This window comes from Lissotriton vulgaris, chromosome 5, assembly GCF_964263255.1.
Source record: "Lissotriton vulgaris chromosome 5, aLisVul1.2, whole genome shotgun sequence".
Taxonomy (NCBI): Eukaryota; Metazoa; Chordata; class Amphibia; order Caudata; family Salamandridae; genus Lissotriton; species Lissotriton vulgaris.
In genome coordinates this window covers 95,854,127-95,879,623 of record NC_141693.1, presented here as the reverse complement: position 1 = coordinate 95,879,623, position 25,497 = coordinate 95,854,127, and the positions used below count along the sequence as shown (strand labels likewise).

The following is a 25,497-nucleotide window of genomic DNA, read 5'->3' as shown; positions in this document are numbered from 1 at the left end:
ACAGGGGATGCACTGGTTGCTCCCGAAACAGCAATACACGCCGACAAGTCTCTCCATAGAGAAAGCCATTCTAAACAACACAGACCCACTGACACTCCTCACATCCAACAAACAAGCACTCAAAAACAACCCGATCCTCAGGATCAAAAAGTACGCCCTGCTCTAGGTAGATCGGAAACTCGAAGTCAGCATCAAGAATGCGCAGTCGGAAACACTCTGGTCAAACCCCAAGATTAAATACAGAGGAAAACCACTCGACATAGTCATGGAGGAAACTAGGAATCCTGTACCCAGCTCATCTGGAAGCAGAAGGGAAACTACACACTTAACAGTTTGAAAACAAGACATGACCTCCCTGACATAGAACTATACAATTTCCTGGCAATCAAAACAGCCTTAACAAAGTAAAAACTACACAAACAGGGACCATCAATCTTTCAGTTTATGGAATGTATAAATGAGACCGGGCACCAAGTCTCGCTCCTATACAAACTTCTCTGACCTGTCTCTACCAAACTTAATGCTAAAAACAGCGACTACTGGGAAACCCAAATAGGATCCAAACTTACAGAGCAGGAACTACAAATGCTCTGGGCATCCTCATCGAAAAATATGATATCCCCAGTGCTGGCACAGACTAAATTCTGGATACTCCACCAAGCACACTGGACACCAGCCCGCCTCGTTTCGATAGGCCTAAGGGATAACGATACCTGCTGGAACTGCAGCACAGAAAGGGGGGACCTAGAGCACCTCATCTTTTGCTGCACTAAGGTCAAAAACCTCTGGAAGAAGGTGCTTGACTTCACAAACAGAACTTTAGGTTGCAGTTTAAAACAAACATTTGCCACAACTGTCACAGCACACATTACATCAGACATCACCACTCAAGAGGAAAGATACCTCCTAGACTTCCTCCTCACATCAGCAGTCAAAACAGTACTAACCAAATGGAAGGACACCTCCAAAGCCACCTTCAAGGGGTGGCTGAACTGGGTGACCTTCCTTAGAGGAGCCGATAATACTGCACTCAGACACACACCCTGGAGGCACCCCTACAGAGGAATGTGGTCAAAACTAGACAAATTTCTAAACACCTACAAACCCCCATAGCCAACGACCAATCCAGCTCAACTCAACCTCAAAGATTGAGCCAGGGCTCTGTCACAAAAACAACCGCCACTCACATTTATGTTTTATTTACTAACCAAACACTCGCCAATCGCAACAGACTATGTGTTTTATGTTGTACGTGGGCCAGTCTATCTGGGGCGAGCAAACAAAGACTGATAAATGAACCACTCCTGCCCTACATGACCATCGACGTTATGTTATTCGTATGTATTTTATTGTATGTAACTTGTAAATACCAATAAAAACACTTTAAAAAATGTGTATGGGATGAGGCTGTAGGGCAAATGTCTTTCCTCTCGTGAATGCCCCATAGGAGTGTTAACAGGCGCATACGGAAGCAATCAATGCCACACAGTAAGGTCTAGGTTTAGTGCATGGAGAATCCGTGTTAGCTCATTAAAGCTAGGCACATTTGAAAGAGGAAAACCATGCTACCTCGAAAACTCCTTTGACTTTATTACAGTCCTGGTTTAGTTTCTATGTGAAATGAGGCAACAGAATTGTGGAAAATCATCAGTGGTTGAAGGAGGTGGGCATAAAGCCGACTTTAAATATATAAATAATAGATCTCTTTGACAGCTGTGCTTTGGAAACCCAAACCTCAAACCAGCTCAACAGAATTACATCAGATGTGGTCAGAATAAGGGCTAGGCTCAGTGCAAAACTATTTCTGATGTTAATAAATCTGTTTGAATAGTTTTGAACCAGATCACATACCTCGTTCAGGGAAAGAATAATTGTGTGGTTGAGGTGAGCACACTCCACTCGGAGGGAATCCGAGCACAAGTCCAGGCACTTGAATTGTGAACTTCCTCACCCATCACAAATTGGTCTGCACCTTTTTAAAAGCCACTTATCACTTTGGGTAACCAAAAGAGTTATGACGCCCTTTTAGAGGAAGTAGAATTCACATTACATAAATCTGCATGAAGACTACAAAAAGACTTAGTCACACACTATGTTTCTAGCCAACTTGGCATTGCCAAATCCATGGCCTTGGAGACCCAGCAATAAAAGGTCTTGGCATGGGCTACAGATGACTGATTCAGACAGTCAGTCGTACCAGTGGGCTCAAAAGTTAGAGTTTTGAGCCGAGGACAACGTTAGAGGTGTCGCCCTGTGATCAGAGTCATCTGGGAATGAATAACAGCTGTGTCCATCCAGTATCTGTGCCAGCACAACATTGCATAAGCCACTAGCTGTGAGAATCACAAGTAGGGGCAACACTACATAATTAAACAAGCATTTACAATGCAATGGTTTCGCCTTTGGAAAAGTTTGAGCTATTGGCATTGTAAATGACAAAGTTTGTATTTATGTGTTGGTTTAAGAAATAGAGAAGTAAATGGCATTGTTATTTACATTGCCATTTGCTTAATTTCTCTCAAATGTGAGACTTATTGTATCCTACGGACGAGTTTAGCAGACAGCAATTACTACCACACACACACCTAGAGCCACACACACACACAATGCGGCCACACATACACAGACACCCAGAGAAACACACACACACATACACACCCAGAGTCCCCCCCACACACACACACCTAGAGCCACATACACACACCCAGAGCCACACACATACAGACACACATCCAGAGCCACACAAACACACACCCCGAGAGCCATACACACACTCAAAGTCACACATAGACCCAGAGCTACACACACCTAAAGATACACAAACACACACACCCAGAGCCACACAGACATCTAGAGCCACACATACACTTAGAGCCACATACACACACTCAGAGCTAGCCACACATACACACCCATAGCCAGCCACACACACACACACTAAGACTCACACACTCACCCAGAGCCACACACACACATACACTCAGAGCCACACACACACACCCAGAGCCACACACATATACACACCGAGAGCCACACACACACACACACCCAGAGCCACACACACACATACACCCAGAGCCATACAAACACACATACTCAGAGCTACACACTTACACCTAGAGCCGCACACACACTCAGAGCCACACACACACACTCAGAGCCAGCCACACACACACACCCAGAGCTAGCTACACACACACACACTAAGAGCCACACACACACACACCTAGAGACACACACACACACACCCAGAGACAGCCACACACATACTAAGACCCACACATACCCCCAGAGCTATACACACACACACCCATAGCCACACACACACACACCAGAGCCACACACACCCATAGCCACAGACACACACTAGAGCCACACACACACACACTCACTCAGAGCCACACAGACACACACATCTAGAGCCACAAAAACACACACACACATACCTAGAGCCACACATACAACCTGAGTCACACACACATACCCAGAGCCACTCATACACATACCCCGAGCCAGCCACAAACACACACCTAGAGCCATACACACCCAGAGCTACACATACACTCAGAGCCACACACACACTCAGAGCCACACACACACTCAGAGCCACACACACACCAGAGCCACACACACACCAGAGCCACACACACACATACACACCCAGAGCCACACACATACACACACCCACTGCTTCACACACATACACACCCAGAGCCACACTTACACCTAGAGCAACGCAAACACACATACCCAGAGCCACACACACACTCAGAGCCACACACACACCCAGAGCTACACACACACACACACACACACACACCCATAGCCACACACACCAGAGCCACACACACCCATAGCCACACACACACACACATGAGACTCAAGCGAGGGGAGAGCTTCTGGTATGTGTTCGCCGGGAGCCCTTCCTCGTGCCCTCAGTATGCAGCCAACCAGAAGAACTACTGGAAGCAGATCGCGTGCGCTTTGAAGAAACAGAAGAACCTGTGTCAAGACCCCAAGGCGGTCTTAAAGTCAAAGGAGTGCAAAAAGGGGCCCAAGGAGGCGCTCCTCAGCTTCTCCAGCTCCAGCCTTATAGAAGCTGATCCTGGGAAGGAGAAAGTAATTCACCCCGGTAAAAAGCCCTCCCGCCCTTCTAACGCGACTGCTGAGGTGAAGCAGGACGCTGAGACGAGCAGCAAAGAATGCGTGGAAGACGAGAGCGTCGACCAGAAAAAGGTCGCGGAGGAGTACTGCGGGGAGTCGTGGGGCTCGCTCTGCGCATTCTTCTTCTCCATGGTGCAGGATAAAAAGTGCTGAAGAAGTACTAACTTTTCCATAGGCGCCTGTTGGCCCCTGTGTGACGTTTGTGATACTTTCTGCTGCTTGGGTCTCGTTTTTTTTAGACAACTGAATGATGCATTCTGGGACTTGTAATTTCACTTTTAATATCGCATTTATAGACTCAAAATATCCAGCGAGCAAATAATGTAGACTTAAAATCAGGGCAGACATACGATGCCACGTGTGCTATAGGGCGATGTAACAGCTATACTTCTTCACTGGGGAAGTATACTGTGGTTTACTAGCAACTGTGTATTTACTACACAGTACCGTGTGCTATGCGCAGGGTGCTCGATGTAAATACTGTAATTATAAAAACAGAGCTGTGTATTTAAACATCTCTAACAGTCTTGTAAAAAACGTGTTTCTTTTCTATGTTGATATACCGTAAATTTTATTCTGTACATATTTTTTATCTGTGAACACTGGTGCAAAGTGCACAGCCAAATACTTGCTTAGTGTTCTTTGAGCGATTTTTAAAACGGAACAAATTTAATACCTTCAGTGCTATGCACTTGTGTAGTGTCTATGATTTTAATTGGTCAATTAGAATAAACGCTTTTGAGACTCTTTGAAATAAATGCATCGGTGCATTCGTCTTTGGGCGTGGGGTATATGTGGAATGTGTAAATGCTAAATTACAAATGGTTGCGTGGACAAGCGTCACTGGGAGCTCAGTGCTGCATTTTTTAACGAGACCCTGCACGTTGAGATCCGAGCTACCGCGGGCACTTTAGTTTCGTTTGAAGACCAATTAGGGAGAGAGTTGCAGCATTCTCACTGCATGTAGTACACCACGGTTCAAATGAATGACCTCTGCTTCTCATGCTCACAGGCAGCTCAGCTGAAAGACGGTCTGGTTGACCAATGCCATTTAAAAGCGTACCCGTACTTAAGAGCATTTCTCGCAGAAAAAAACAACAAATTAAATGTAGTGTTCCTAAATGGTAATTACATTCGCCTCGAGGGTAGGGGCAACATAAAAGCCACTCACACTTAACATTGTATTCGCTTTATTAACATGAGAATCACTTATAAAGTCCCTGTCTCCGGGCGTTCAGCGCGCACTTCTCTCCCACACAGGGTCAAATTGCAGCTTCCGAGTTCCTCACAGCCCTCTGTAGGCAGCCAGGGCTCCATGTTTTAGCCCATTTATTGGGGCGGCCACTTCCTTCATAAACCGCACGTTATGCCGTCATGCACCAGCACATATCCTTTTACCACCTCCTTAGTTCTGGTTACAGGGAGCACCCCACTGGCAGGGACCCACTCACACTGGGACATCAACAATTAGCGCCACAGACTGCCTGATGTGGGCGTGGCGAAAACAGACAACAGCAACAAGACACAGAAATACGTGATACAAACATGAACAAGTAGACGTCACCAACAGCAGAGCTGACGCTCCCCCCTGGGTCGGTAGGTACTCACACGGGTCAGCGTGAGAGGCACAGCCTTGCAAGCGCTATGTTACACAGTCTAACTAACTACAAAACAAAGCGCTATGTTACAAAGTCCAACTAAATACAAAACAAAGCGCTATGTTACATGGTCTAACTAAATACAAAAGTAAGCGCTATGTTACACAATCTAATTAAATAGAAAACAAAGCGCTATGTTACACAGTCTAGCCAAATAAGAAACAAAGCGCTATGTTACAAAGTTGGGATCTCTCTGGGGGCAGTGGATAAATAGAGGTTCGGATGGGGGCATCCTTTAGAAGGGTTTCTAGCACCGGGAAGGGGCGTGAGATAGAGCCTCGAATCGAGATGCGACATGACTGGGGGGTAAGACCTGGGCCATGGGTGAGGGGAATAATACTTAAAAGAAATCTCAGCCTGTGGAGGAGAAAAACTGTAAGAGTTGGGAGGGTAGAGGAAAGGGCGCATGGCAGAGCTTGTCACTTGAGGCCGTGGTATATGGTTCCAGAAAATCGGGGTTCACCGTAGAGATTTTTGCTTTCGGCAGAAAGGGTAAGACACGCCAGGCCTGGGGTGGCCAGAAACCCTTTCTGATGTTTCATAGTTCTAGAGGGAAAGGTGCTCTGGGAAGAGCAGGGAGTGCACGGACGCAGCCCCTGGTGGCTTGGTTCCCTCGCTGGCTCTGCTGGGGGAATGGGATATGTGCAGATGTGGGTATGAAAAGGTGGCATTATCCACGCGGCCACGGAATATACGTGCAGTGGGATTTATTGAGCTGTCTTGTGACATATCGGGTGTTACATAGTTGTGGAGGGGGGCGGATTGTGGTTCGGGGGAGGGTGCTGCCGAGTTCCTAGACTCGGGCTTGTGCTTTCTATTAGAAACTGCAGCTTTCCAAGGGTTCCAGGTCCGTATGCTGGTGTTTTTAGCAGTGCTCGTCATACAGGGGAAAGTGCCAATTCTGAAGCCCCACACACACTCATGCCCGATGTGCCTACCTTCACTTCCAGCAGTTACCCGAGTGGGGAAGCTTGTTTTCCATGCGCAGCGCAGACTTCCAGCGCTCGCCGTGGCTCCTCTTCTCGCGCTGGGCGGCGGGGGGGGGGGGGGGGGCGGGCACTTCCGGCCGGCCGCGCTGGGATTGGCCGGCCGGCTGAAGAAACCCCCGGGCGGGACGGGATACCAATATTTGTTTGTGAGGACAGGGGGGGGCGGGCGGGAGTTCCTAGACTCGGGCTTGTGCTTTCTATTAGAAACTGCAGCTTTCCAAGGGTTCCAGGTCCGTATGCTGGTGTTTTTAGCAGTGCTCGTCATACAGGGGAAAGTGCCGATTCTGAAGCCCCACACACACTCATGCCCGATGTGCCTACCTTCACTTCCAGCAGTTACCCGAGTGGGGAAGCTTGTTTTCCATGCGCAGCGCAGACTTCCAGCGCTCGCCGTGGCTCCTCTTCTCGCGCTGGGCGGCGGGGGGGGGGGGGGGGGGCGGGCACTTCCGGCCGGCCGCGCTGGGATTGGCCGGCCGGCTGAAGAAACCCCCGGGCGGGACGGGATACCAATATTTGTTTGTGAGGACAGGGGGGGGCGGGCGGGAGTTCCTAGACTCGGGCTTGTGCTTTCTATTAGAAACTGCAGCTTTCCAAGGGTTCCAGGTCCGTATGCTGGTGTTTTTAGCAGTGCTCGTCATACAGGGGAAAGTGCCAATTCTGAAGCCCCACACACACTCATGCCCGATGTGCCTACCTTCACTTCCAGCAGTTACCCGAGTGGGGAAGCTTGTTTTCCATGCGCAGCGCAGACTTCCAGCGCTCGCCGTGGCGCCTCTTCTCGCGCTGGGCGGCGGGGGGGGGGGTGGGGGTGGGCACTTCCGGCCGGCCGCGCTGGGATTGGCCGGCCGGCTGAAGAAACCCCCGGGCGGGACGGGATACCAATATTTGTTTGTGAGGACAGGGGGGGGCGGGAGAGGACGAGGGGGGCGGGCGGGAGAGGACGAGGGGGGCGGGAAAGGACACGGACGTCGGGAGGGAGGAGGGAAACGTGGGGACGGCGGGAGGAGGGACACAAGGCAGGACAGCAGCAAACACGGCCCGGCCGGACCAGACACGGGGGCGTTCCCGGCGTCGCGTGACGTCGGCAAAAGCCAAAGAATCTCGGGAACGCCCCCGTGTCTGGTCCAGCATTGACGGACGCCTCTCTGTTCCAATGGCTAGCCTCCATTTATGGAGCTAGCCAATGAAGCAGAGAGGCGTCTTCAAGTCACCCATACTAGAAACTACAGATTTCGCTGGAGGAGGAGCCTGACGGCTCCGCCCCCCAGCGAAACCTAAAAATAAAGTAATTGAAGCATGTTGTTAAACTGGTCGGTTTATTGGTACGAATACCAAAATCTCACTTATTAGAAAAACTAGCAGCCCGTCCCGACGTTGTCCGGTAGCAATTAGGCTTCAGGGCCCCCGCCTGCCCCGACGTCAGTGGGTCCCCCGAGCCTTCCTCCATATATTGCAGTATTATACCTCTGTTTACTTTGTACGCTTTTGTAACCTGCACACGTAACCTTTTCCTCCTGTAATGCACCATTTGGCTCACTTTTTTAATGCTCCGTTTGCTTCCTCTTGCTACCTGCACACGTAGCTTTTTCCTCCTGTAATGCACCGTTTGGCTCACATTTGTAATGCTCCATTTGCTTCCTCTTGCTCACGATGTATGCTTTTGTAACCTGCACACGTAACTTTTTCCTCCTGTAATGCACCGTTTGGCTCACTTTTGTAATGCTCCATTTGCTACCTCTTGCTCATGATGTACGCTTTTGTAACCTGCACACGCAACTTTTTCCTCCTGTAATGCACCGTTTGGCTCCCTTTTGTAATGCTCCATTTGCTTCCTCTTGCTCACGATGTACGCTTTTGTAACCTGCACACATAACTTTTACCTCCTGTAATGCACCGTTTGGCTCACTTTTGTAATGCTCCGTTTGCTTCCTTTTGCTCACGATTTTCATTTTTGCTTCATTTTTCCGCCGCTTACCGCTCCTAAATAAATAACCTACCTCATCCGCTGCTTACCGCTCCTCCCCGCCTGTCCACCGCTCCTCACCGCCTGTCCGCCGCTCCTCCCCGCACCATGTCCGCCGGTCTTCCTCTCGCTCCTGGACGCTGCTCCTCACCGCGCTCCTCACGTCGGGCAGGCACGTCGCGGCCGGCGCTTCTTCCAAGGGACTACTTTTTTTTTTCAGTACATTTTTTAAATAACGTATATTTATTACGTTTATATTGCCTATGTCCATCTGCACACCCTGACGATTACAACGATGTATAGGGTGTGTGGATTGGCGCTGTGGTTCCCGAGTTTACCCGCCTCAAAGGTTCAAAGTTCTTCCTTTATAATAGTAATATAGGTAGGCTTTAAGTTAAAGGAACATATTTACTAGGATCCATAATCTAAAATCCAACTAGTATTCACTACTTACGGTTAACCATGAATCTCTGGAACTAGCCCGTCAACTGCATATGACCTACATGCGGTTCATTTCACACACTCTACCGCGATGAGAGAATCTATGACCTAGCTGGTGGCATCACATTTTACTACACCAGTGAGTACATTAATACCTTAAGTGCAGTTGCAAAGGTTAAGGAGTAGTTGCTGCAAATGTCCTTGTAACGAATATACAGAAAATAAAGTTTGCTGCAGCTGCTTGTAATGCACATCCCAACAGACCCTAGTTGTAGCTGAAACACTGCATTAACACGAACACTATACAGACGTCCCTGAAAGGGGTTGTAGGTCAGAATATTGAGGACCAACATAACATATTGTCCTTTAAAAAGTATTGTGGTCAAAATATGGGTAACCAAACTATTGTGAGGATAAGTATATTTGTAAGCCCAAACTTAGTGTAATCAACTCCTCATCCATGTACCTTGGAGAGTATGTAAGTTCATGGTACATATATGTGTACTTACCTATAAGTAGTTAACTTCATGATATTGTGGTAGCCTGCATTTATGTGAATTACAATTGTTTTAACAATATTTTGTCCTTCATATTCTGGAACTATACATTGCATAGGATGTAAACACACACCACTATATTTGCCCTTTCTGCAACAGGCATATGTGGTATAGAGCAGTCTTTTGCAAACTTAGTATGATGGTGATATGACGAATTATACATATTGAGACAAGCTTGATGTCCATTCTGGAGTAAACTAATGAGAAAAAGACCTGTTTGCAACTTCAGTGATGCAATTGATAATCAAGTAGTATGGGAAGTCCCCCCATAGCACCCTGTCTGATGTCACCTGTGCTTACAGAGACTATAGAGAATGCATATCCTCATGGGCATTAAATGCATTTGAAAAACCACAGTAAAACTGACAATGTAAAGATGACCTCTCGGTGGATGCCGATAGAGACGCCTGAATCTCCAGTATCCTAAACAAATGTGTAAAAGAGCAATAACTTGTGGCTTCGGATGATGAGGAGCAGGAATGGCTCGACACTGCTCACCTTGACCAAGAGTGAGGTGGTGTTAACAGCCCCCTTCGCCTTTTCCTAAGGGGAATTTACCAAACGTAGGTGAGCTGTCACACACTCCTGCCTCTTTAAGGTCTGACTTGTCAGTGGAGCTGTGGCGAGACAGTTCTGTGAGCATCACTAGAGAGGGGCTTTGGCTCCACCCAAATGTTGGGAGTCAGCAGTACATGTTTTGGGCAGAAGTTGTGTGATTCCACAAAACATGTTTAGCCCTCCAGACAGCTGAAATCGTTTTGTGTATATATCCAGCTGCCTAATCTTAGACTTTCAGAGGCACACGCATGACCTTGTAAAGCTAACTAGATAATTCATGGCGGTCTCCGACAGCAGCACAGATGGGAGGTAGGGCTGTCTTTATACTATATGGATGTTGAGGTCTTGCTTCATAGTGCAACTGTCACCTGACCTTTTAACCTACAACCATATCATTCTACAGGTCTTTGTTTGGATAGAAATACATTTCACTTCCCATCCTATTTACTTATAATACTTCACATTACCATGCAACAATTCTTTGGAGGCATTGGCCTTGCCAATGCTTGTTTCCAAATTAGGGCAGGAGATGCACAACTGGTTACCAGCTCACTTACTCCTCTGTGCCCCATGACATTGTATGGGCATAGAGGATCTTTTTCATAATCCACCAACATGCATATTTTGCAAATTTGAGCAAAAAAAATTAGTTTCTAGCTCAAGCGAATCAAAAGTTACAAAAAAACACAGCAATGAGTTGCTGTACAGTGAAAGACCATTTGCGGAGGTTGATTAGTCATTTGTATGCAAGTAACTGCTGTATTTCAGTGTTAAAGTGTTTATTAATAAAGTGAAAACTTGGCTAAGACCGTGTTAACCCCTTAAGTGCTGCTGACGGCCAATGGTCGTCAGCAGCGCTACCTCCCCAGTGCTGCGCACGACCATTGAACGTCCATTCAGCACTAGTTCTAATGGACAGCGCAGCACTGGGGAGGAATGTGTAATAGCAGCTATGAGGTTAACGTGGGCAAAATGATAAAATAATGACGTAACACTGTCACAAAATGTGACACATTATGCAGCATAATTAGCCTTTGCTTGCCACAAAATTTAGTCAACACTGCCACATAATTTAATTCTTTCCTTTAACATAATTCGGCTGGCCCTGCCTATGGTCAACCTTAAAAGGGCCGTGATCTTCAAATAACAGAAAAGAAAAACCCGGAATGCTTCAGTGGTAGCATTTAAGATTTGGAACAAGCTACTTTCAGTCTAAAACTAGACCAGAATGTGGAACATTCAGAAATAACTTTAAAGTCTATCTGAATTCGAAGTTCTCAAGGTGTAATGCAAAAGGCATGTTTTGGGTATTTGTAAAGCGTGCTATCGTCCGCGAGGGGATCCTGGCACTGAGAAGGTATGTCTTAGAATGGTCTCTGCGATACTAGCAGATTTGACTGTATCTATCACCTTTCATTGCTTGGCAATTTAATACCACAATATAACTTGCCAGTGTGTCTCAGCCACGCTTGGCACATGCTGCGAGCAACAAAGATGCATGCATTTTGTGGGTTCGTGTTGAAACGTGAACTATTTTTATGAGGTTCTTGTGGTTTGAGCGAGTCAGACCAAATTTGGACTGGTTGACCACTTCTTCCACAACGCGGCACGCCTCTGGCGACTCCTGTTTTTTATTTTCTTCTGTGTTTTCTAATGTTACACTAGAATGAAATGCAGATGTTATATTCTTTTATAATACGGCATTAGCCGTCTAATGGATCACAATTCATGAAGAAATAGAACATCTTAATTTCTTCATCCAGGGTTACAGTTTGGCCATTTAGGAATCCATGCAAAAACTCTGGCGTTCTGATCCCATATCCGCTAGTAGACCTGCATATAGTGCACCCGCTGTAGGGAAGTGGGTATGTGTGGACCTTTTCCAACAGTATACCCCCTAATAAAGTGTGAATGGCTCGGTGGGATGCTTTCTGTCATACTCCTCAGCCATGTGTGGAATTTTGAAAACTGTAGTGCGGTCACACTTGTGAGGGCGCTGCAGAGTGGCCTGTGCCCCCGGACACATTGGCAGTCCTACCCACCCATTTATCAATGTGTAGAGTTGACTCCTGGGGTTTAATGGGTGACCTGCATGTCCCTATGTGGGTAGGGAAGAGTCTAACCCCACTCTTTCCCCCTTTGCAGTTTCATCTCTAATGGAGAATTGTAGAGTTCTAGCTTTTTTGTTGTAGGTATCTTAGTGCATTTCTGTGGTGCAACATTGATAGTTTGAGACCTGACGTGGTGGCTAGGTGGACATTAGCTCTCACTTGGATTACAATGATGTACTAGAAAGGAGCTTGTCGGTTGCTCCTCGGCGTAGCCATGGTCACAGCACCCTTCACCCTTAATGCAGTTGATAGGTTTTGCACTCGACAGGTTGATATGGCTGCTGTTTCCCATAAATGGTTATGCAGCATCTCGCTTCGTCTGTAGTTTGAATTGTTTGCTCGGCAATGACTTTCTGTAGTCAAAAGTGTCCTCTGTCCACAAATACTCACTATCTTCACCTTAAAACTAAGAGCTCATGATACAAAAAACGTCTCAGGTAGATTGTTTGTGATACAATCTTTTCACCATGAATTTTTGCACGCTTGATCACATACTATGTACAGTTTCGCTTGTGAGGCTTCCCTCATTAAAAAGTAATTTGGAATTCACAGACTAATTTGATAACTACTCCTGGAACGCTGTGACAGTACTACTAAAATTACATTTTTTTTAATTTTGCCCCAAATGTAGGTGCTAACCTACCAAATTAAATTGCTGACTTTTTAAAGAAATCGTCTAAGTAGTAGTGTGGGGCAGGAGACGAAGAAAGGAGTTGTAAGATGAAGACTGTTTCGCAGGGATCGTATCTAAACTTATAGACATTTTATAGTAACATAACTAACACATATTATGAATTAAGACCGAACGCTAATGGAAATGAAAGACTTCTACCCAAAGGAGGAACAGCAGACCATCCGTGGAACATAACTGAGTAATGTACAGGGATTGAAAATATCCGAAGGGAACAACATTGAATTTACAGTAACCAGCTTCATACCCCGCCACATATGTATAGATTTCAAGTTCTTGTTGACTTTTTGTAGGGAGAGATCATGTGTTGCAAGGGCTGTTTTGGATGTGGTGCACAAGTTACCCCAGATGTTTAGGTCTGGGAGTTGTTATATACAGAGTAAAGAGAGTTAGAAAGCTTATTTTGTCTTGGAAAGGTTTTTCTATGCAGAACAGAAAGAATGAATGCGTTTTACAGTGGGTGGTTGGAGCGTTGGAGTAGCACTAGAGACAATAGTCTGCTGCAAATTTAGAACCAGACCAGTTGAACATTCTTTTAATGTGTTTAACTGAAGAAGCATTATGCATAAGTTGGATTAGCGATCAGTATGAAAAGCTCCTGTTCGAAGACCGGGGGTGTTTAATTGAGAGTAAGCGCACCTGTTTTGTGTTAATATGCCAAATGGCACATTCCTGCTTAAAGTTTTTAAAAAGGCTATAAGGATAATAGATATCCCTGACACGTTTTGAATGTGCGGCCCATTCAAGAGAATGTCAAATGTAAGATTTTAAATGAAATGCGAGATGCCCCATTGTATTGGCAGACAAAGGACACGCTGTCATGCTGCCCCTGGGCACTCTGGAAAGAAACCTGCTTTTTGTGGTCGTCTGTGTAAAGGCACGCATCTTGATGACGCTTTAAGCACTACTTTACATTGAGTTGTGGTGTCTCTTGTTACTCACAGTGTGAAAAACTGGTTTACCAGGTGCCAGCTAGTAAAAGGAAAATTCACTTGAGTTGAACAAACATATCAACTCTTTTTAAGCTGTTCAATCTCTCTAAAAAGGTAAATAAAGTGAGTATTATAAAAACAGGTGAGCTGTTGGGATACAGAATGAAAATTGGCACGCCCTGCCAATGGAGTTTTGAAAAAAAAATTTTTTTGTTTTATTGGAATCTCTGACATTAAGAAATAAAAACTGCATATTAAAGTGCTTTCTGAATTCCATGACAAAATGCTTCTGGGCCCTCTGCCCACCATTTCGAGGCTAAGGGTGGAAAAGGGTCTTCTAATGGTGGGCGGGTCCGAACTGGGTGTTATTGCTAATAGAAAACAGCTTCTTATGAGAAACTGGCATACCGCCAAAAATTATAATCCGTAGTTTTGCGTTTGATGGACAACCCACAAGGTGTGATATTGCATTGAAATCATTGTCCAATTTGTGTGATCAGATGGGCACTGGAAAAAAAGTTCAAAACCTATTTACTGTTAGGTGACTGTGGCTGTAAACTGTAGTCTTCAGTTTCTTTAAAACAATGCAAAAAAAAATCAAAAGGCATTTAATAATATTGTGTCTTGTGTCTAGAGGAGATGGGGGTGCGGGTGGTATCCCACTAAGGCAATGGCTAAGATTCTTCAAAAACCTTCTTTATCCAGACTTTCCCTCAGATTCCAAATCTCTAGGCATGGACTGCAAAAAGAACAATTACAATTCTAAAGTCTTGCACAGGTGGCAGTCGTCTGATCTTTTTACTAGTAGTTCACCTCCTCTGTGTACATCAGCCGGCTCGGGGCGGACGGTATTCATGGGACGCTTTAAAAGAGACTGCCGATAACAGGCCGCGGCGCCCTAGGTGTTTATATCAGTCAAGAAGAATGAGGTCTTCTTTGGCCCCCGGTATCTGGCTCATCCGATCCATTTCCACAGGCGACTGACATATATTCCTGATGAAGGCTCAATAGCAGCCGAAATGCATTGGATTATGGATATGTTATAAGGATGTGAATCAATATAATTCGTTTGGATTTGAAAATGAAATACATTTATGAGAATGAAGGAATTCTTGAAAATAAGAAAAATAAACGAATGTGAACTCCATAACATTGTGATTAATTGGAACTCATTATCAATTGAGGATACACCTTTGGGGGAATAAGAGCTATGACTAGGGGACGTCTCCCAGATGGGACACGCTGTTGAATTTTAAAAATGCAAGTTGTGCATTTCAATGCACAACATGAATGGCACCGCGCGTTGCCTGCCACGTTGTACATTGAAATGCAGGGGGGTACCATAGGTTCGTCCCATGTGCACCTCCCACCCCCAGAATCACCGGGGGCCCGCTACAGGCCCCCAATGTTGAAGACCATATACCTTTCCGTGGCGGCAACCGCATGCATTCTAATATGGAGGCCGGTACCACCACCATATTAACAACTTTTCAGCCGGGTCGACTCATCGACCGGGCAGAAAACCGAGGACGGTCTTTCAGTCCGCCGGGGTCCCCCCCTCCATAGTAATGTGGCGGGGGAATATGTATGCGGGCATGGGGAAATTGTCAGGCGGATCGCCACCGCCATGCGGGCGGTGGCGATCCGCCCGACATACTAATGGGCCCCTAAGTAGGCGTGGGCGGAAAATCCGTTCCGCTCGCGGATTTTGCGGATTTTCGGGAAATCCGCAATCCGCGAGATTTGCGAATTTCCCGCAAAATCCGCGAGCAGCGGATTTTGCTCGCACTGCTCGCACTGTTCGCGTGAGTTCGCGCCCCGCGAATAAGTGCAAAATTGCAGAAATACGATTTTAGCAAAACTGAAAGTAACTACTTACCAGGTTCAAAAGTTCAGGCTCATCATTAGTAGCCATTTCCTGGAGTGCTTCCTGAGGGGCCCCTCCAGAGTTCAGTTGCCAGTTGAAACTAGTATGTGACCCTGCTCTGAACCTCAGAATAGTTACACATATGCCACAAAGGTCCTGAATTACAGCTAAGGGAGACAAGCAGGAGCCAGGCTGGAAGTTAAAATCCATTAATCAGCCCCTAATTCATTATTGTCAGTTGGGGCAGGGCAGGTGTTGTAACTAATTTTGCAACAATGAAAGCACTTAGCAAGTGCAAAAGATCACTAATCAGGGCGCACTAAGGAAGCAGGTGCCAGCTAAAAAAATATTCTGTGACACATGAATCAGCCCCAAATTAATTCAGGTCACTTGAGGCAGGGAAGGTGTGCTTTGCTTTGCCGAAAATAATGTACACTGGACAACCAGAGGGTGTGGTGATGAAACAGAGGGTGGCATGGGTGGGCCAGAGGGTGGCATGAGTAGTCAGAGAGTGGCAGTGGTGACAGAGAGTGGCAGTGATGAAGAAGAGTGTCCCAAACAGGCTGGACACGTAGAAACAACAAGTTCGCGAAACTTGCGACCCGACAGGTAAGTTCGCAATTTGCGAAAGTGTACAAAACCCTCGCGAACTGGCAGAAACACGGGCGAACACAAAAAAAAAAAAATCCGCAAATTCGCGGGAATTCGCGGATTTTGCGGATTGCGAATCCGCAAATCCGCAAAATTCGCGAACGCGAGATCCGCAAAATTCGCTCATGCTTACCCCTAAGTTACAGCACACCATTCAGAGGGATCCTCCTAGACCGGTGGTTCTTAACCTGTGGTCCAGGGCCCCCCGGGGTCTGCAAAGCCTGCTCAGGGGGGTCTGGGACTGCTTAGACAATTACATTAGATTAATAAAGCAGATATAAATAAAGAAGTAAAATGTAAAACGAAAAAACAATTAAGACATTCTGTAAAATGTGAAGGAGTCTGAAATTAGAGGCAAAAAATGATGTTAATTTGCTCAGATTGATTTGTGAGAGCCGTGGAAGTGCATCAAACAAACATAGCGTGTCACTGCTTTTATTGCATAATTATTGATTTGCCACATAATCCATATTCTGCAGCTTTTAACAAAGAAATTTCGTTTTTAGCCAAAGTGGATAAAAAAATTACTAAAAGCATGGCAACATGTGTTCACGCGGAGTGGAAGGCGATTTGTAAAGGTTACCTATTCACTTTTCAGTTGCTTAATTCAGTATTTGGTTGTTAAACTGGTACTAACGAGGGAAAACCTTTGCCCAGGCATTATTAACATGTGAAAAAATTACAAAATAATAAAGTAATACTAGCAAAAAATATGCTGCAAAATATTGCTATTTTTGCCACATAATTTTGTCAACCCTGCCCATTGCTTAATTTGAGGCGGTGCTTGGCACTGGCACTTAATTGCCAACACCAGAACTTGTGACAGCCACCTGAGGTTCCGTGACGGTTCCGTGACGACTTGAACCCGTGTTTTCAAGTTTGTCGGAAATACATAAAATTAGTATCAGCGAACCGCAAATGATCCATTTAGTATATCCTAGTGTTTTCGCTACGCTACGAGCAAGAGCACTCCTTCCACTGACACATTTCTGATATACACACGGCATCCATCTTAGATCGTGGCCGCCATTTTTGTGGTTCCTTGCCCTCACATATGCAATAGCCTCTGATCATTTCATTCACTTCACTTTGATTAAAGACACGTAGCCTTAGCCGGAGATTCACCTCTTACATGACACGTGCACCTTAAACCAGATCACGCTGAAGCTGCATGACTCGACAAAGGCTGCCTCCTCTGCCCGAGGCCAGCCCACCTGAACTGGTTTTCCTGTCCATTGTACCTGATCATGATTAGGCGGCCGAAGCCGGTAGCCTTGCCCATTTACAACCCACAAACATCTCTTATCCCGTTTTCTATCTTCTGCACCTGGCTCTGCTCCTTTTCCTTCTGGGCCTTTATTAGGGGGAGGTAACGAACTTTACGATGAGGCGGTCCGGGTCTTGAATGCAATATTGACAAGGGATTGTGATGGACTGGTGGGAACCCCTCTTCGTGATGTTTGGTATCAGATATTATCGACAGTTCCTGTGTAACGCCAAATATTTATTGTTTAGAGACACAAAAGGTTTGGGAATGTACCGACATGTGAAATATTTGCCTAGAGCACAATTTTTGGTATATAAGGAGCAACCCTCAATGTACAAATCGAACAGTCTCCTAGATTCTGCCCGTGTGTAGATTCTGTGACTTCTGTGTCCCTGCAGTAATAAACCTTTGGTCTTTGACGCCACCATCGAGAAGCCTGTGTTTCTGTTCATTTGTGCACCAAGGCAGGTGGGACTCCGGGGTCTTTGGGTGTTGTACCCTGACACCTCTGGACGGAACCAAAAAGTCCAGAACTCCAATTGGCGCCCAACGTGGGGCGACGTCATTCGGTACCGGTCCAAAAGCCTGAAGAGTTCGAGAAGCTTCGTGTGAAGATTCCTGAGGGAGGCGCCCCACTTCATCGATCCCGGCATATCGCAAAAGTGGCCCTGAAGTTCTCTTCCACGAGGGTTCCCGTTCAGGACGGCTGCAGTGGGCCGTTGCCTTGACCGTCGCCCTGTCTTGGACCCGAAGTGGTGCAGTCCTTAGTACAGCGAAACGTGACGGGTTTCTCCTTGGTGACGTCTTCAGTGACTCAGTTAAGTATTTAGTGATAGCTAGCTGGTTACTTTTGTGAGGATTGTTAAAAATCCTTGATCGGTTCTTGGTTTGGTTTGGTTTCGTAAGATTATCACTAGTTGTTCTGGTTACGATAATCTATTTGGTTCAGTTTTGGGTATCGATACATCAGTTCGTTTTTGGTAGGCCTAAGTTCTTGGTTCAAGTGCACAATTTGTTCCGTGTTTGTTTGTTTTGTGTTCCGGACTGAGAATGGTAAGTCGGAAAATGTTGTCTTGTTTTAGTTGCAACAGTGACTCACAATTAGAGGATTCCTGTCTGGTTCCTCCGATTGGGACTCCCCTATATGACCTATATTGTAAGTATGGTGTGGGTCCTATAACTTATAATGAGATATGGGTCCGTTATTGTAAGAAGGATGGTGTCCTTAGCTGGCCACTGCATGGTAGTTTTGAACAAGAGATTCTCGACAATTTAGAAGCGAAATTGTTTAGGAAGAAAGCCCGGCCGGCAATGTTTGACTCTTTTCGTTATTGGCGGAAAGAATCCAAACAGAGAGAAATGAAAAGGTTGAAAAAAGAGCAAAAAGAACTAGAAGAGTTAACTCTAGAGCAAGCGACTAAGCAGTTGCAGGCTGACGAGTGTGAGAAAGCCATAGATGTAGCCATTAGAGAGCGTAACTTAGCGATTGACAAGTGCTATCCTGCCTTGCCATCGAAAATGGCTAAGATACTGGAGGATTCCGAAAACGATCCTCTGCTATCTTATCTGTTACGGTCGCCTCCACCGTACGCACAAGGTGCTGCGGCTCCACTTATACCGGATGTTCAATTGCCGGTTGCTGGACAACCTGGTGTTCTTGTTCCTCAGAATCAAGTTCCTATACCTCCTGTGGTGAATGTAAATGTTCCTACAGCTCCTCCTCTTCCCGCACTGCCCGCTCCTATACCTACCACTGTACCTATTGGTCCTCAAACTATTTTCCTCGATACTCCTACTGTTTCGTCATCTATTCCTACCTCTACTGCGTTCTCTATGTCTGCGAGTGTACTAACTCCACTTTCTGTTCGTCGAAGAATTACTGATTCTGTTACTAATATGCTGTCGCCTATATATAAAACCTTGATTAAGACTCCTACTCCTGACTCTGTTCAGAGACGGAGTCAGCTTCCAAGTACTGAGGAACGGGGAGTTTTAGACTCCACAGCTCTCAGATGGATTACAAAAGTTAGAAGATATAGTACGAAAGATGTGTTAGAGACATTTATGCAATGGGGAGAGCCAACGCAGCGATACGTCTTCGACGAGATATGCTCGTTGTTGCGTGAGGAAATAGAAGAAGACGATGTCGAATCAGATTTGGAAGATTTAATTAAAATTCAAAAAGAGTTTGCTGCTGGAATGATAGTGGGCGATAATATAAAGGAAGCGATGGAACTCATTTTGAGTTTTAGGATTGATCCATCTCTTCGTTCCCCGAGAGATTTAGAGAAAGGTAGAATGAAGCCAAGTCGCCAATATCCTATGAGGGAAGTTCCTCCAATTTGGCGCGAGGCAGTACAACGTGATGATAATGCGGGTATTGCAGCTGCTCCAGCACAGTTCCAAAGAGTATGGATACATATTCCGTGGAAGCAAGCAGAAGTGTTAGCAGTGAAACAGGCCTTGCCAGATCCACGTAAGAATCCAGCCGGATATTACAAGGAATTGACACAGACAGTTGAGGCTTGTATAATGAACTTAGCCGACATTGATATGTTGTTTGGTAATGTAGTTCCACAACCAGTGTGGGCTAAAATTCGTAGAGAGGATCATCAGGCTGCTTTAGGTGGTGATTGGGCAGCTATCACTGCAGCAGATGCTCAACAAACAGGTGGTGCGAAACCCGAACCCCTAATTGCTAATCTTCCTGGCAGAATAATAGATTTAATGAAGACTCTGATGCCAGCATTGCGTGTTAATTGGGATAAATTATCCGCATGCAAGCAGAAGAAAGACGAAAGTGTCTCCGACTTCTTCACGAGGTTCGAAGAGACTTTTGTAGACCATAGTGGTCAGGATATGAGCACTGAAGGAGGACAGAGATTGTTTGTCGATAAATTTGTGCATAATTTGTTACCCGAATTATGCAATAAATTGAAAGACTCAGAAAGTGCGTGGGCTGTATCTACGACAGCGCAAATACTTGCGACTGCACAGTACTATGAAAATAGGGATAAAGAGGAAAAGGAGAAATCAGAGAAGAAAACGAAAGATTTAAAGACTAAAGTTCTTTTACAGCAGGCGTATCCGCCTCGCACGAATCAGACTAATATGCAACAGAATTCGTATCAAAAGACAGATTATAATTCGACCAGGCCTCAATACCAGTGGAATCAGTGTGCGTACTGTAAGAAAGAGGGTCACTATAAAAATGATTGTCAGATTTTAGCGCAAAATAATGCGGCAGCAGCTCAGAGAGGTCGTGGTGGTTTTGCACAGAATTCTAGAGGTCGGGGACGAGGTGCTATGCCTCCACAAACGAATGATCGTCCTTCTAATCACTTTGATCAACAAAATGTACAGTCAGCTCAACAGAATAGATCTCAGCAATATCTTGTTGAGGATTATTGTGAAGTTGAAGAGGGATTTCAACAAAATGGGTACTAGGACAGCCATGGACAGAGAGAGGGAGTAGTATCAGTTCCAGTGGATCAGAGTGGGCCTTATGTCGCAGTAGCAACATCAGGTGTAGTCGAACCGTTTCTGTTGGATACTGGTGCCGCAAAAAGTTCTATCATGCATGCGAAACTCCCTGGCGCACCTTTGTCTGGCTCAACAAATGTTTCCGTAGGTTTTTCAGGCGCCCCTGTGTACAACCCGATATCTGGTCCTTTGTCTATTTCTGTTGGACCGTGTCAATTGAAAGCACCCTTAATTTTGACGACAGGTTGTAATGAAAATCTGCTTGGTTTAGATTTGTTAAAACGACTATATGCGACATTGTACTGTTCTCCGGAAGGAGTACAGCTTACTTTGGGTAAAAGACTCACCTCTCCGATGTACTTGTCAATGGACAAACTCCCGCCGGAGCTACGTTCACTCCCTGATTCTCTTTGGGCGACTGGTCCCAATGATGTAGGTCTACTAGAGATTCCACTGTATGTAGTAACTTTGAAAGCGAATGTGAAATTTCCAAGAATTCCTCAATATAAAATATCGAATGAAGGTGAGCGTGCACTCTTATTGATTGTGCAAGATTTGATTAAAAAAGGTGTGGTTGAAGAAACGCGAGGAAATGTTTGTAATAGTCCTGTATTGCCGATTTTGAAACGAACAGATCCTACAAAGCCTCCAGTCTATAGGTTTGTCATAGACCTTAGAGAAGTTAATAAGATTGTAATTCCGCAGTTTCCTGTAGTGCCAGACATTACTGCCTTGCTAACATTGATTCCCGCTACAGCCAATTGGTTCTCAGTCATCGACTTGAAGAATGCCTTTTTCAGCATTCCGATAGCCGAGGAAAGCAGAGATATTTTTGGCTTCTGTTTAGGAGGTCGCAGTTTCAGATTTAAACGCGCTCCACAAGGCTACTGTGAAAGTCCATCTATTTACAGTCAAGCTTTAAAAAGCCAGTTAGATTCTTTTGTCCTTCCTCCAGGTTCTGCCCTAGTACAGTACGTAGACGATCTTTTGGTGGCTGCCGATGACAAGGAAACTTGCAAGGCAGCTACAATTTCACTATTGCATCATTTGTCTAATTTGAATCATAAGGTGTCACCTTCCAAAATGCAATATTGCTGCCAAGAAGTAACCTACTTAGGTCATCTCTTGTCAAAGGAGGGAAGGAAGTTGACCCCAGAAAGAATAAAAGCAATTACGCAGATGAGTGTTCCACGCACACAGAGGGAAGTACGTGCCTTTCTAGGTATTACCTCTTACTGTAGGCAATGGATCCCAAATTTTTCACTTTTAGCAAAGCCATTGGTAGCTTTGACTGGGAAAAATGTTCCGAGTCCGGTGCCATGGTCTGATGAATGTCAAAAGAGTTTTGCTGAATTACGAAAAGCTTTGTGTTCAGCTCCTGTATTGGGCACACCTGATTACAGTAAGCCATTCACGCTCTACGTTCACGAAAGAGAAGGTTGCGCGTTGAGTGTCTTGACACAGAAGTTTGGTGATAAACAACGCCCTTGTGCGTATTTCTCATCAACATTAGATCCGGTAGCTAGAGCATTGCCTAGTTGTTTGAGGGCTACAGCGGCAGCTGCAGCTTCCATTCGACAATCTGCTGGTTTGGTGATGAACAATATGCTAGTGGTCATGGTTCCTCATGCAGTGGACACACTCATGAACCGAACGAAGACACAACACCTTACTAGTGCGAGATTATCTGGTTACGAGCTGACGTTATTAGCGAGTCATATTCAGATCAAAAGATGCAATGTATTGAACCCAGCAACATTGTTGCCGACTGATCAAGAGTCGAGTGATTCTGAGCCACATGACTGTTATTTCAAAACGGAGGAAGAGACAAAAGGTCGTATCGACTTGAGAGATACTCCTCTATCCGACCCAGATGGTACGCTGTATGTGGACGGGTCATGTTTTAAATTGGAGAATGGTGATGTGACTGCTGCCTACGCGGTAACGACTTTGAAGACGATTGTGGAGACTGCAAGAGTGAGTCAGAATTCTGCCCAAGCTGCAGAGTTAATAGCTCTTACGAGAGCGTGTGTTTTAGCTGAGGGAAAGAGAGTGAATGTGTTTACAGATAGTCAGTACGCATTTGGCGTGGCCCATAGTTTTGGCCGGTTGTGGAGAGAAAGGGGTTTCATTACGTCCCATGGGACTAAGATTCAACATGGTCAGCTAGTTAACGACTTGTTAGAATCTCTAACCTTACCGACTGAAGTTGCGATTGTGAAGTGCAGTGCTCATAAAGCAATCACGGATGATGTTGGTCGGGGAAATGCCTTTGCTGATGAAACCGCTAAACAGACAGCTAGAGACATGATGAGTAGAATGTATGTTGCTACGTCTGCAAGATGGATTGCTGAGTCTGGAATGTGTGAGGACACAATGGAAAGTGTGAAAGAGATTCAGAAAGAAGCGACTGAGGAAGAGAAACGCGTATGGAGAGAAAGTACGGGCAAATTGGACTCGAATGGATGTTGGATCGATTTGACAGAACAGCAGCGTTGGATGTTGCCTGATGCGTATGTGCTTGCAGTAGTGACGATGGCGCATGGAGTGGCGCACATAAGTTCTAAAGGGATATGTAAGATGTTAGCTCCGGTTTGGAAGAATGAGGGAATCAGTAAGTGTGCAGAGAGAGTGGTGAAAAATTGTATGGTGTGCTTGATGCATAATCCTGGCAAGGGAACTCCAACTCCAGCTGGTCATTTTGCTCCTCCTTCCTGTCCCTTTGAAGTAATACAGTTAGACTTCATTCACATGGAACGCTGCAACAATTTAAAATACGTCCTGGTGGTAGTTTGTGCTTTTTCCAGGTGGATAGAAGCATACCCACTAAAGGACAACACTGCTTTATCAACTGCCAAAATTCTTCTCAAAGAATTTTTCCCTAGGTATGGAATGCCACGGATTGTATGGTCAGATAACGGAAGTGAGTTTATAGGGAAAGTTATGCAGAGTGTGTGTGCTGGTCTAGGATTGAAACAAAAATTTCATAGTGCGAACCATCCCCAGTCTGCTGGTTTAGTCGAGGGTTACAATGGCACCCTCAAGCTTAAAATAGCCAAAATTCAAGCATCCACAGGTTTGGCTTGGCCAGACGCACTTCCTTTGGCCTTGTTATCAACGAGAGCAACAGTGCATTCTAGAATAGGGCTTTCTCCATATGAGATTGTATTTGGCCGCCCGGCAAATGTCTGGGGTGTGCCAAGGCCTAAACAATTCTGCTCCATTGAATATCCTATGTTGATAGACTATCTTTATGACTTGACTGCTAAATTAAGTCTTATTCATCAACAGGTTTTTGATGCTTTGCCAAAGCCTCCGGAGAGTCCAGGGCATCAACTGAAACCGGGTGACTTCATAGTGGTCCGGAACTTCGCGAGGACAAAGAATCTTCAGCCTCGCTACATCGGCCCCTTCCAAATCCTGCTGGCAACGAGGACAGCTGTACGTGTTGCTGGCCGGAAGAACTGGATCCACGCTTCTCACGTAAAGCGTGTTCCACTGCCGCTGCCCTACGACGACTGGGTGAAGAAGGGAATTGGTGCCTCCGAATCTGAAATAACTCCAAAATTTGTCCCTTTCAGCGATGCCGATTTGATTTCTGACACTTTGAAACGTGACTCTCCTCTTGAAAAGACTACTTTGAACATTGAACATTTGTCTCCAGCATCAGAAGAAACTTTGCCATCTGCGAACGTAAACTCTGCAACAGCTGCTAGTGATACACTATTTTCCGATCAAACAGTACCAGCAAGGAAAAGATACAACCTTAGAAGCCATAAAACGAACTAATAAAGCAGGCAACTGCATATTGTGATTTTGATATTTATATACATTGGACTTTTTTGCTTTTCAGCCAGGAAGTTTGCTATTGTTTATTGTTTTTAATAAATTGCCTTGCCGTCTGGGTAGCCGTAGGGTCGTGGCTGTGTGCCTAGTTTGAATTTGCAGGGGTCTGACACAAGGTCGATCTTTCTGTTAGTACTGGGAACTCCCAGGGCTGACAGAGGCATTTTCATCTACGTACACATCATCAGTGGTCGCGAGCGGATTGTAGAAGATGGAACTTCCTGCGCTGCAACGAGAAAATGTGATTTACGTTCGCAGAAACAGACTAAATAGAATTCTTCATAGCAAATGTTTCTTGATGCAATGTGCCATTACATTT

General features: G+C 45.5%; 1 protein-coding gene across 1 annotated transcript in view; it reads left to right on the top strand.

Annotated features, from left to right (window-relative positions):
• LOC147710286 (carboxyl-terminal PDZ ligand of neuronal nitric oxide synthase protein-like) overlaps positions 1–25,497 on the top strand; it is a 270,013-nt gene that overhangs the window by 38,788 nt on the left and 205,728 nt on the right. The window lies entirely within an intron of this gene.